Source organism: Leptonychotes weddellii, chromosome 3 (assembly GCF_054177405.1).
Source record: "Leptonychotes weddellii isolate Sample4059 chromosome 3, ASM5417740v2, whole genome shotgun sequence".
NCBI classification, from domain to species: Eukaryota; Metazoa; Chordata; class Mammalia; order Carnivora; family Phocidae; genus Leptonychotes; species Leptonychotes weddellii.
In genome coordinates this window covers 170,182,616-170,194,029 of record NC_138371.1, presented here as the reverse complement: position 1 = coordinate 170,194,029, position 11,414 = coordinate 170,182,616, and the positions used below count along the sequence as shown (strand labels likewise).

Below are 11,414 nucleotides of genomic sequence, written 5' to 3'. Positions count from 1 at the left end.
TACACTTCACCAAAAAAAAAAAAAGATATATGATATGATAGGCAACACACATGTGAAAAGAGCATCACCATTATTAGTTATCAAGGAAATATAAATTAAAGCTTCAGTGAGATACCATTTTACACCCACTGAAATGTCTGAAAGAAAAACGAAGTATGACCGAAAAACATTAAATATTAGGGAAATGTGGAGGAACTGACACTTCTCATATTTTGCTGATGGGAATGTCAAATAGTTCAGCCACTTTGAAGAAGCCACTTTCTTATAAAGGTAAGCATACAGCCAGTGTATGACCCATTGGTTCCACTCTAATCATGTACCCAACATAGATGAACACATATGTCCATAGAAATGACTTGTTCAGAAAAATTCATAGCAGCTTAATTCATAAGAGCCCCAAACCAGAGAGAATGCAACTGTCCATCACTAGAAAAATAGATTAAAACAACAACAGCAACAACAATCCCCTGTCATAGACTCATACAATAAATTACTGGTCAGCAAGAAAAATGAACACACTACAGATCCACACAACAGTGTGGATGAATCTCAACAAGGGCATTGTAAGAGAGATCAGTTGGGCACACAAAGGAATATAGTGATTAATTCATTATATAATGTCCATGAACTTCCACAATATACTGTCATATCAAAAAGAGGGGTTTTTTGGGCGCCTGGGTGGCTCAGTCGGTTAAGCGACTGCCTTCGGCTCAGGTCATGATCCTGGAGTCCCTGGATCGAGTCCCACATCCGGCTCCCTGCTCAGCGGGGAGTCTGCTTCTCCCTCTGACCCTCCTCCCTCTCGTGCTCTCTGTCTCTCATTCTCTCTCACACAAATAAATAAATAAAATCTTTAAAAAAAAAAATTTAAAAAAAAAGGGGTTTTTTTTGGGGGGGTGCATTAAAAGGGGAGGAAAGAATGATCTGAGGTGATGAAATGCTCGATAGAGTGTTAGTTGCTTGAATATAAAGAATTTCCAAAATTCATAGGGCTGAACACTTATGATTTGTACATATTTTACACTGATGATGATATTTTTCCTTTGTTAATCAGTGTGATTTTTTTTCACATATTTCTAACACAACTGATTTTATGACATTAAGTTGATCTGGACAATAATGTCTTAGCTATTACCCCTTCTGTAACAGGATTATATATATCCAGTTTGAATATATATTTTGCTGTTTTTCTTTCAGAGAGGAGTATCATACCTGTGCCCAGTCTCATTTGGCACACTAATAATCATGCACCTGCTGATTTGCCATCATATGACATAATTTCCTAAAGTGCCACCTGCGATCGAACATATTGTACCGCTTCAATGTAAAAACTTTATGAATATTAAAAACAAATGCTTCTGCTTCCTTGTATGTACTTGGCTTCACATTCTACTCGCCGTGCCTAACCCAGGTGTTGATTTAAAATTCAGTGGCACAAAACGATTATCTATCATTCTAAATTATCTCATATTCTTTTAATCCTTGATGCCTCTAAGACCGAAGCCTGGAAAACACTTCCTTTCCAATTGACCATATAGCACATTTTGTCATTAAAAGCTGATGCTTCATCATTTGGAATTTCATTCTAAACAAAGATTCATAAGTGAGCCTTCTAGCAGCTGCCTTGTCAGGTTTGTGAAAGGGAAAAATTAAATCTACTATATTTATTCCAAGCTTCCTCTGTAATGGATCTCATATGAGAGCTTAATTTTATTTTCTGTTTATCAGAAATAAGGCCTATCAAAGACACGGTATGCAGGTAATTATGTAAAGCCATCACACAGATGGTGGATAATAATAAGAAATTGTTGATGAAAATCTGTCCCTTTAACAAGCAAAGAGAAATGGCATTTGACTCTCCTTCTTATAAATGTTAATACCTAGTGCTTGGTTGTACTTCCACTTAACCAGAAAAAAGAGATCTGGCATTGATAGTAATTTGAAGGGGTGAAATAACGCACAGCCCTTCCTTTATTCTATCAGCATAGCCGGGAGTGATTGATAGAGAATGCATAGATGATAGATGATAGATAGAGAGATAGATAGATAGATATATGATAGATATGTAAGTACATATATGCATGCATACATACATACATAGATAGATACATAGATAATTAAAATCGTCAAACAGAATGCTGCCACACACTCATGAATAGTCTTCTATGAATGACATTTACCCTTCTTAAACAATTTTTTAAAGTTCACTTCATGGGTGCAGATTGTGGCATTGGCCACTGACTTAATTTTTTGTCTCATTTATAGTGTTACTGTTAAAATGGTAGACGTGAAAAATCATTAGTCCGAATATTCATTCATTTCTTCATTTAGAAGTACTTTTAAAGAGACTGACATGTTCCAGGCACTGTGTGAGTTGTGAATAAGACCAACTGGGGTTCTACACATGGAACCTGATGAGTAGCACAGAAAATGAACAGATGGATATAAGTCTCTGAGACGAGATTAAATTCATCAAACATGTATTCACTCAGTCAGTATTTACTGAAGACTTACTATCTGCCAGCCCGAGGTGGGAGAGTGGGACTGAAAGGAAAACAGCTATGAGGAGATTCAATCCAGGGAGACTAGAATCAACATTTTCAACCTCCCCAAATTTAAATGTGTTAATATAAGTAAAGTTCTCACCACTATGATTGTCACTTATTAGGCGTAAAATTAATGTTAGTTACAATAGTAGAAGTGTAAGTTGTCATCATCATCCTCATCATCATCTTCTTCATCCTTATCATCCTCCTCCTCATCATCATTGTCATCCTCCTCCTCCTCATCATCATCATTGTCATCATCCTCCTCCTCATCCTCATCCTCATCTTCATCCTCATCATCCTCCTCCTCATCATCATTGTCATCATCCTCATCGTCATCATCGTAATTGTTGAACCCACAGTACCTATTAAGCTTTTTTCCTAGTTTACATTTGTACCGCCACCATTCTGCCTTTAGGGAAAAAACCAAATGGTTGAAACAACCATAAAACGAACAAAATTTCTATTATCATTTCTTGTGATATATTCTGAGATAACGTCATTAATAATCAAGTGGAAATAAAGAGTCAAAAATAATGATCAGAAAAGCATATGGCATCAAAAGTGCAAAATGGGAATGAAACTTATTAGTTAAGATACATTTTAATGTTATATTTAGAATATTGATGTGCAGACAAATGTGTGTAGACACTTGTTTAGAGCATTTTTTTTTTGGAATTATTGAGAGACCCACTCCCTATCAAATGCCAATTTGAATCAATCACTTAGAAAGATAATTGGTATAAAGGTAGGAATGAGGGACCACTAAATCAATGCAATGTTATTATAATAATTTAAAATGTAATTTTAGAATGACTTATGATAGATTTTCTTAATCTTGACGCTGTTGGCCTTTGGGGTCAGGTGACTATTTGGGGAGTTCTGTTTTGTGCATCGTACATATTTAGCAGCATCCCTGACCTGTACCCATTAGGAGCCACTAGCATCCCCCCTGCAGTTGTGACAACCAAAAATGTCCCAGAGGAGCAATATTGCCACCTATTGAGAACCACTGACTATGAAGCAATGATCAAGAAGAATAGGCGTATAGGCCTCTGTAACTTAGAAAACCAGAAGTCTTCGAGAAATGGTTCATGCATAAGAATCTCTGCCTGACCTGATAGAAACTATGGCTGAGCATGACTAGGGAAAAAAATCAAAATGTTAATTATTTAGATTTGGTGTTCTGAAACCATTTGAATATAACCTGAAATATATGCACAGGCTGGAACAAATGAAAGCAGTCAGAAAAATCTCCAGAAAATGTAAAATGGTGAATATTTTTAAAAAGTGAGCAATCCTATAATTTAGTGATAATAAAGAGTCTTAATTATGAATTTTGTTTCTTTCCGCACATGTCTAAATGTTGTACTTCTTGGATTACAAATATAAAGCAAAGTTATCAGATATAAATTTTGTCTATGCAATCATATTTTTACTTTCTGTTAAAAGATCAAACATATGTATGCAAAACAGGTTAGTGTCCCCTTTCTCAATTATCTGAATAGCGTTTATCTCTAACAAACTAAACTTAATGAAACACCTGGTGTCTTTAAGAGATTTAAGCAATTTTCCAGGCATTTTATCAGTAATTTCCACTCATTTCAAGTACAGAAATTTCCCGACTGGTTAGGACTTATTTATGTTAATTGTAACTTTCACTTAAAGTATTTTTAAGGTGGGCAGAGAGGGCAGTGTGAAGTTCCTACCAATTCTTTAGTTTTAAGAAATAAATTAAAATGACAGACACATCAGTATTGTTAACATAAAGATGTTAAAACAAATACTGAAAATCCAAATTATTTTGGAGTTTGCAGTGGCCAATACCAACTCATTTTGATATTATATTTATGTGGCAGAGGGTGGAATTAAGTGTGGGATTGAGACTTGTTCCTGTGTGTTGTTAGAATCAGTCCCTGGCCCCCTGCTACCCCATCCCTGTGTGTAGATTTAGGCTCACTTTCCTGTATCCTTCTATACTGGTCTTAATCCACTTTGAACATTGACCATGGACCTCCTCACTACAATTTCAACCAGATAGTCCCAAGTATGCTGTTAAGAATATTAATAACAGAAGATTCTTATAAGCCTTAAAGAAGGGAAAAAAAAACTTGCCCTTTGTTGCATTTTGCGGGGGGGGGATACCAGATTTTATTAAGGAAAAGGAATTTCTTTCAAGGAAAAGAAAATGTGAGCTCTTTTTCAGTGTGTATGAAACTGACAATCCATGGTATAAAAACAATGATGATTCCAAATATGTAAAGAATTTAGACATAACGTTTCCAAACATTGTGTCATAAGCATATGGAATGCATTGACCAAAATCGCCATCAAAGCAAACCTAAATGAGCTTACAAATCAGACATTTTTACATCAGGAAGAGGATTACGGCATACAACGGCAAGTCAGCAAACAGAATTATAACAAAAGTGGACAGACTCTTTGAGACACATGGCATTTTCAGTTCATCCATCTAAAATATAAATCTATACTTTTAATTAAAATATGCCTCCCAAAGCCAGTGCACATGGCTTAGCATGCTTAGAATTATGCTGGGCTTGGCCTAGGGCATAATTTATATAGGTGGTTCGAGTCCTTGGCTCACTAATGAAAAACATGCGATACTAGAAGGAAAATTGGGAGCAATTTCTATCATGCCAGTTAAGCCTAGCATTAATTTTACTGGGAAACTTAGTGTCCTGTTAGCAAAATGAAGTCTGTAGTTCAGTAGATCAGAGTCAAAATATGCACACATCTACTGGGAGAGCATGCATTAAGTATTTTAACAACCTCATTTCATACTTTCAGATTGGATGCTGGCTTGGGCCTGGACACAAGGATTCTCCTGTACTGCCTGAACGGTGGTCTCCAAGCTCATCCCATGGGGCTGCTGCAGGCAGGGATCTTCATTGACTCTTTCTTGCCTCCTGAAACCTCTTCCTTCTCTTCCCACTTGTCACTGGCCGATGCACAGATACTGTAAAAAGGAATGTTTTCTTATTGCTTCTCATTTTCTGGGAGGCAAAACTATACTAGACACTATGAAGTGTTTTATAACACACTGATATATTAAATCTTAATGAAAACACAAAGAAGTCAGTTTTTTTTGTATTCATTTTACAGATAACTGTTCACACAGTGGCCCTTGTTTTTTGATCTCTCTGCTTATATGACCATTTATGTTGCAGAGGCTATGCCAAGTACTTTCATCCTTACAAAATTCGGAGAGATGATGGTTCATGTTACTGTTCTGGGTTGAATTGTGTCCTCTCATTCATGTGTTGAAGTTCTAACCACAGTATTTCAGAATGTGACTTTATTTGGAAATAGGGTCCTTGCAGATGTAACTACTTAAGATAAGGCAAACCTGAGGAGGGTGGCCCCTTATCCAATAGGATTGCTGTTTTTCCAAAAAAGGGGAAACACACAGGGAGAACACTATGTAAAGATGAAGGCAGAGATCAGGATGATGCATTTACAAGCCAAGGGACACCCAGCATTGTCAAAAAATCATGGGAAACATGGAACCACATGGGAGAGGCATGGACCTGCTTTGCTCTCAGGAGGAACTGACATCTTAATCTTGGATGTCTAGCCTCCAGAACTGTGAGCCAACAAAATTTGGTTATTCTAAATCATCCTTTTTATGTACTTTGTTATGGGAGCCACAGGAAAACTAGTACAACTATACAAAAGTAATACAACTGATACCATTTTATAATTGAAAAGATGGAGGCCCTTGAAGGTCACAATGCCAACCTAGGCATAAAAGTCAGACTGTCCAGGCTAAGTCCAGCAGCTTCAGAACACACAGTCTTCCTCCTTCACTTTCCTTCTCTGTAGCTTTCTTAAAAAAAAAAAAAAAAAGTATTTATTTGAGAGAGAGAGTGAGAGAGCACACAAGCAAGGGGAGGGGCAGAGGGAGATGCAGACTCCCTGCTGAGCAAGGATCAGGACATGGGGCTCAATCCCAGGACCCTGGGATCATGACCTGATCTGAAGGCAGACACTTAACAGACTGAGCCACACAGGTGCCCCTGTAGGTTTCTTTCTACCTGACTCTGCCCAGCATAGTATCCTGGGAATTGTCAATCACTCTTCCCAGGCCTAGAACTTGGACAATTGATTTGTTGGCAGAAGCTGAAGACAAGACATTTGAGTCAGTAGTGTTTTTCTCAAGGAAATCTATTAAAGGTGATATAAAAACTAGTTCTTAGCAACACAGCTCTTACCCCACAGAAACCAAGAGCTTGGCTTCTTCCCCTCCCACCGCCTGTGCCTGTCCCCACCGCAAACACCCTCTCTGGGTAGTATAGACCCATCTTTCACTAAGCCAGGCTCTCGTGCCTGCTCTGAATGGCCTGGGAAGGTTTAACACTTACTCAGCGCTTCACAACGGTCTTGTGGAAGGGGCGGTGGACAGATAGTGAGCAACGTTATACTTTACCTTCTGTTTAAGCATGGGTCATGAAGAGGGTTATCCCAAGTCTCTTTGATAGTCCCTTATTCATATATCAGTCTCAAAGAGCAGGGGAGCAGCAGTGAGTATCCCCCCCATGGGTGATGGGCCTTGAGGATCACGTGCTTTTGCTAATTCTGCCTGGCAAACTTAGGTGGCTTCTTAACATCCAGCCATTCCCAGAGACCTTCTGCCATCCCAGGAGTCGATTCTACTCTCAGCACTTACTCTGCTTTCCTTTCCTTCCTTCTCCCCACACTCTCCACTCCTATTATCTGTCTACAGCATCTTTCCCTTCTCTTCCTGGCATTCCCGCTGGATGAGGTGTTGTTCAGTGCTTTCTCCACACCAGCGACACTTGTTTTGTCGCTGGGCTTTTTTTTTTTTTTTCCCCTTCTTATCACAGACCTGGTTAACCATCTGCTCCCAATCTTTTTTTTTTTTTTTTTGTGTAGAGGGGTGCTATTCTTGAATCCTCTGCCATTCTGATAACTGCATCTCTGACACACCCTTTCTCTTTTACTTACTGCCAAGACTAATTTATATTATTTTTTAAAATTTTTTTTAATTTATATTATCTTAGGGGCGCCTGGGTGGCTCAGATGGTTAAGCGTCTGCCTTCGGCTCAGGTCATGATCCCAGGGTCCTGGGATCAAGTCCCACATTGGGCTCCCTGCTCCTTGGGAGCCTGCTTCTCCCTCTGCCTCTCTCTCTCTCATGAATAAATAAATAAAATCTTAAAAAAAAATTTTAAAAATTTATATTATCTTAAAAATAAAAATACTGGGATGCCCGGGTGGCTCAGTTGGTTAAACGTCTGCCTTCTGCTCAGGTCATGATCCCAGGGTCCTGGGATCGAGTCCCATATCGGGCTCCTTGCTCAGCAGGGAGCCTGCTTCTCCCTCTGCTTGCTGTTCCCCCTGCTTGTGCTCTCTCTCTCTGACAAATAAATAAATAGATCTTTAAAAAAAATAAAAAGAATAAAGATACTGACATTTCGAATCTGTCTTCAGTGGCCAACGGATCTTTGGAGAAAAACTATTGTTGCCCTTAGACGTTTGATTCAGTGGCTTCATCCACCTGGGATTTGAAGAAGTTATGGGGCAAACTGCAAAAGCATAAGCTGTAGAAGCTGTAGCTCCTAGCAAGGTTGCTGTGCCTGCATGACAATTCAGTTACTGCACTAATAACCATTCCAGGGTTCGAGAAAGGACACAGCCTTGAACTATGATGAAGTCAGAGTGTAAATGACATGGAGTCCCCACCCCCACCCCCGCCCTGCCAAAGGGGCAGGGGGAAAACATCCTGCATGAGGAGGTGGAGTCCTTCCACCCTCCCCCCTACCACAATGGTGACACTGCCTTGTCATGGATATGTCACATGATCCCAATCACATTGCTCTGGTGTTTGCATCTGAAAAATAAAAGACCTTGGATTACACAGTTTGTAAAGTCTCTCGGCATGTCTAAAGAAAATCCATTATAAATTGTCCAAACCTGTTTTTTACATGGTTTTTAAAAATCCACCAAGAAATAATAAGATAAATATGATAAAGAAGAAAAGAGAGAATAATAAAGACCCCCAAAGATGAGAGATAATACTGAATCACTTAAAACTATTACATACTCCCACTTCGAGAAAGTATGTCAGAAGTTACACAGAAGGCATGTCAGGAAAAGATGCACAGGGCATCTGCACCCCACGGTCAGGACTGAGGAGGAGAGCAAGCAGCAGGAGCGAGTGCTGACCACGTGAGAAGGGGTTGGGCTGCATTTCATTCAGAGGAAAAACACAGCTGAAAAGGAGAAAGAGGTTTCATAAATTATAAAATGAAAAACTATAGATTTAATTACCAAATAGATTGGATTTTGAATGTGGGAGTTATCACATGGTAAGGCATTTGTCTGCAGGATGAAGTTGATCAATATGGGAGGCTAAGAGACTCTCTCCTTTGTCTCTCTCAGAAAACCTGCCATCCACCCCGAGGCTGTCTGCACTGTCACAGAGTCACCTGGTGACCACAGGGACGAATGAGTTCCTCTCTTGTGAACTTCAGAAAGTTGTCTTCTCACTTTTGGAGATTGCAACTCTTTATACCATCAAAATTCAGTGAGAACCATCCCCACGGATACTTACCTTATTAGAAATTACAACTGACAAAACTATAAATGTTTGTTTACAAATTAACAGAAAATAATGATAAAGCCATAAAGTGTTATAATAAATATAATATTTTCATGAAAAATAACTATGAAAACAGTGAGGAGGATGGAATTGCATTCCATATTTGCAAATCTCTTTAATGTTCAGCTTAATTGAAGCTAGCTGGATGCTCACATTTGTTTTGCATTCAATCCGCAGCTGTATGTGTTTTGATTGAATTATATGATTAAAATTCAGCTTCAAACAGATATATAGTATTTTAGTGGCTATTTTAAATCATTGGGGATATTTTTTTTTGATGCTACAAAATGGTGTTTTTTTTTAAAAGGTTAGTTGCAACTAAAACCATAATAAACGCTTCATATGATGATAAAATGATTAAAATCCATTGATCTGTCTGGCACTTTGAATGAATCTTTTATCCATGCATGTTTTATGAATTACGCATTGGTCATTTGGAAAGTATTAGTTCACTCAATTATTCACATCTTCCAAATGTTGACACATTTCATTATACAAGTTTTAAAAATCACATTTGTTACTATCACCACTGAGTAGAAGAGTCTAAGTGTAGGGAACTTGTCAAACTTATGATGGCAAAGACAAATTTTCCAAATTTTAATTTTTGCCTCTTAAGTTCAAATTTTATCATTCATCAACCATACCACAAGTTATTTTTATTGAAGTAGCAGCCTTGTTTTTTCTCATTTCCCAGAAAATGTTTGCCAAATTACCCTAGTATAAATAAGCATAGTTTGTCTATAAGTGACTGAACCCAAAGCATTAGTTTAAGTATTTGCTAATAAGTTTAATAGGTTAGCAGGTATAAGACTTATGGCTCGGTTGATGGCTTCAAAACCCCAAGGGTGGGCTTTCTTCTTTCCCAGAATTCTTTTCTGTAATCCCCTAGGCTGAAAATCCCGTTTTTATAGCTAGAACATGCTGAAGTGTTGATTCTGCTTTAATCCAGAGCCCAGTGCATGTATATTGGAGTCTGTGTTAGTGCATGAAGCAAGTACTTTCTTTGTCATGCACTTGGCCCCACATTTGGAGTTGTCAGGGTTAGCTATGGGTTATGTGAAGAAATGAAGGAAGGGTGGAAGGAAGGAAGGAAGGAAGGAAGGTAAAGAGGGAGGTAGGGAGGGAGGAAGGAAGATAGGGAGGGAGGAAGGAAGGAAGGTAAAGAGGGAGGTAGGGAGAGAGGAAGGAAGATAGGGAGGAAGGAAGGAAAGAAGGGAAGGAGCTAAGGAAGGAAGAGAAGGAGAAAATTAAGGAAGAAAGGAAAGAAGGAAGGGTGGGGGGAAAAGAAAGAAGGACGAAGAGCAACAAACTAGGTTGAATCTGGTAGATAGATTTGGAGATGAGGCTTCAGATTCTAGAGTCAGACTTTTTCATGTCATATCCAGGCTGCAACATTCACTTGATTGTTTAAGAAGAAAGACTCTTGGGCCTCTGTGTCTGAGTTTCCTTGTTTGTTAACTGTGGTAAATAGTGGCACTTACCTCCTAAGATTGTTGTCAACATTAATTGAAATGGCACATGGAAAGTGTTTGGCAGTTGGTAATGATCAGTAAATGATAGCTGGCTTTATTACTAATGACTGCAAAAGTGTTCGTGACCTTCAGGTTTTTACTGAGAAAGGAGAAAGATTGCTGTCTGTCTCCCTCCAACAAACAGGACATTGCTTCCAGTTGTTCTAAGCACATGAAGAGATCATCACTATGTGTCTGGCCTTCACAGTAGTTTTTGCATGGGTCAAGTGTGTTCCTTTACAACAGAGGTTCTCATTACCGCATGGGTTACTCACCTTGAGGAGCCAACTCCTTTGGGATAAGTATGCTTAGGCAAAGAGAGCATTAGACTGCCATTCTCTGGGCCACAGTGCATTTGTCCATGTTTTAGAAATGGTAAAATAGCATAGACAACACTGAAGCAGGGAGCGTCTTCGATTAGCAATAATCGCGCCTCGGATAAACCTCATTGGCTACGATACTACCACTGCGCAAAGCTGAAGCAGGGAGCGTCTTAAAGAGGGCAAAACTGGCAGTGGGAATTCTAGTTAGGAGGCCATTCTATGAGGGCAGGGAAAGTTGACAAGAGCCTAGCCAAGCCAGTAGCAGGACAGATAGAAAAAGGGGTGCACTCAGGAGACAGTGAAGCACCACTTTCGTTTGATTTATTCTCATGTTCCTCAAACACATCGTTTTATTTATTCTCATATTCCTCAAGCACATCGTCCACTCACT

At 38.9% G+C, this 11,414-nt stretch overlaps 1 pseudogene; it reads right to left on the bottom strand.

Annotated features, from left to right (window-relative positions):
• Window positions 1-11,052: 11,052 nt before the first annotated feature.
• Window positions 11,053-11,178, bottom strand: LOC115942019 (U4 spliceosomal RNA; annotated as a pseudogene).
• Between the last annotated feature and the right edge of the window lie 236 nt (window positions 11,179-11,414).